At 43.4% G+C, this 2,812-nt stretch overlaps 1 protein-coding gene across 1 annotated transcript in view; it reads left to right on the top strand.

Moving 5' to 3' along the window:
• Window positions 1-2,812, top strand: part of Fer1l6 (fer-1 like family member 6) — a 152,796-nt gene that overhangs the window by 42,726 nt on the left and 107,258 nt on the right. The window lies entirely within an intron of this gene.

The following is a 2,812-nucleotide window of genomic DNA, read 5'->3' on the forward strand; positions in this document are numbered from 1 at the left end:
GCAGAAAGGTAAGCCTCGGAGCCCCAGAAAGAGGCTAGTGGGTGTTGCAGGATCAGGGAAGTAAAGGGAGGTGAGGGCGGGGCCAGGTCCAGAAGCAGTGCTCCTGGGGCCCAAGGAAGGCATTAAGTTGGTTTGGGTGAAAAAAATCAGGAAGCAGTATTGGTTCCCCAGGTGTCTGGGGACTCAAGACTAGGAATGGTGCAGGGCCCAAACTAGGAGTAGAGAACAGCAGGGGAGATGGAAGGGTGAATGAGGCTGGGGGAGTCAAGGTGCAGTGGGCTGCGTGATAGACTTGGCCCAACAGAGGCCTGAGGATAGGAGAGCAGGCTAGGAGAGTTAGCTGGTGGTGCAAGTCCAGGGAAGCAGAGAGAGGTGAGGGCGGGGCCAGGTCCAAAGCAGTGCTCCTGGAGCCCAAGGAAGGTACCAAGCTGACCTTGGTAAAATGGAAGGGTGAATGTGGCTTGGGGAGTCAAGGCGCGGACGGCTGCGCTATAGACTTACCCTAAGAGGCCTGAGGGTAGGAGAGCAGGCTAGGAGCTTATTTATTATTTTTATTTTATGTATATTTGTGTATTGCCTGCATGTATGTAAGTGTACCCATGTCATGCAATGCCTATGGAGGACAAAAGAGGCCATCAGATCCCCTGGAACTGGAGTTACGGATAGTTGTTGGCTGCCATGTGGGTGTTAGGAATCGAACCTGGGTCTTCTGCAAGAACAGCCAGGGTTCTTAACCACTGAGGCATCTCTCCAGCCCTGGTTTTTTGCATGTTTAAATGGATTCTTCACTGTGTAAAAGTTATGTTCCCAACAGCTGGTAGGATCATGGGAGAATGAGGGTGGCTGGGGCTGTGGGCTACTATGCACCAGTGATCCAAGAGAGCCCCGACTAAGCCAACAAGTCCTTCAGGTGGCAGGCAGGGGTTGTGGGCTACTATGGACCAGTGAGCCAGGAGAGTGCCAACTAAACCAGCAAGTCAGGGTGGCAGGTGGGGAAGGAGCTGCCACTCAGTATACGACTTTTTGCAAAACCCCATTAGTGTGCAAGAATCCCTAAATTAGTCCTACTTTAAATTCAAGGCAATCTTTCTCTGTAACAAAAATTTATGTCAGTTGACAAATACGCATATGTGCTCACATACCTATATGTCACACAGATAAACAATTACATGTACAAATACAAACACACATATATACATGTACCTTAAATATATCTCATCATATGCCACATAAATATGAAATTAGTATAACTATTATATTTTTTTCCTTTCAACCAGACTGAAGATTTTCTAAGCACAAAAAACAAGACTTGCATATTTTTATGCCCCTCACACAGTGACACCACATAAAGCCCCCAATGCATATTTCCTTGTATTGTGACAGTGTTTACCATGTTATATAGAAAACACACCATCTATACTTTCTCAACTAGATGTGAACATGTTTTATTCACAGCTTTTGAGAAGCCTCTTAATGGTGCTCAGAAAGATATATGTTAGTGTTTTTAAAGTAGACAACAGGGACTGTAACATCTTTCTATCCATTTAAGCAAAATTTTCTTGCCTCAAGTCTCCTCCAAGGAGAGCAGACTCCAAGGGATGGAATCTAGTCTGTGAAAGTTGTAGTGGGAGAAAGAAAACATTTAGGCAGAGAGCTGTTATATATGAAAACATTTAATTAGCAACTGTGGAGGAATTGTTAAGCAAATTATGACTCTGTTGTTTATTCATAACGGTAGCTAATATACTAGGACATTTCCTAAGGGCCTGTGTGAAACAATACATATTATCTTTTAATCTTTATGGGTGAGATGGGTGCTATTAACCTCTCCTTCAGATGAGAAACTGAGGCATAGCGAAGTTGAGAAAGTTGTCCACATGGGGAAATGGGTAAGAAACCCCAAACCAACCCAAGGAAATTTTGGTAACCAATGACTGCTGGGAGGGGGAAAGACAGTCTCCTTCAAGCATGGGACTCTTGGTGGGTTAACCAGGTTCCAGTGGATAGACTCACACTGAAGGACATTTGGGGACATAAATTAGACCCTATAGGCCTTATTACATATATAATAGACTAATTTGGTAGGGGGCAATAAGGGGGTATGTGAATAGGGGAGGTGATCTAAATGCCAACAAATTATATTGTATGAAAATCACAAAAATTCAGTTAAAATGTTTTTTAAAAAAGAAAGTTGCCCAAGCTCGTGCAACTGGAATGTCCCAAAGCTGGGATTCAAACCTAGGAAGTGAGTTTTGTAGAACACCATGCTGTTTTGCCTGTCAGTGTGGAATGTTGTAGGATTGAAGGTACAGTTCAGTGGTGGAGAACTTGCATAAGATGCAGAAGACCTTGGGTTTAATTCCTGGGACTGAACAAATGAAGGAACATGATATTAGGAGATGGTCTTATAGACACCACACATTTTCTCAGAAGCTGCATATTAATTGAAAACCACCAGGTCTTTTCAGTTCTATGTCTAAGAAATATCTCAGAACACTCATGTCTCTCCAACTCTACCAACCCTACCCCCAATCCAAGCTGCAGTGTCTTTAGTTTCAATGATGAAATTGTTCCCAAACCAGTTTGCTCCCATCTGTTCTTCAAACTCTTCATGTAGTAGCCACTGTGGTCTTAAGAGAAGTGATAGCACTCCAACTTTGCTTAAATCCCTTTAAAATATTCCCACAGATTTTATGCTAAAGAGAAAAATCCGTAACAGACCTTAAGGTCTCTCACCTATCAAACTCTTTTCACACAACTCAGCTCCATTCTCTCTCTCTCTCTCTCTCTCTCTCTCTCTCTCTCTCTCTCT

The sequence above is a fragment of the Nannospalax galili genome, unplaced genomic scaffold (assembly GCF_000622305.1).
Source record: "Nannospalax galili isolate Female #2095 unplaced genomic scaffold, S.galili_v1.0 scaffold380, whole genome shotgun sequence".
NCBI lineage: Eukaryota > Metazoa > Chordata > Mammalia > Rodentia > Spalacidae > Nannospalax > Nannospalax galili.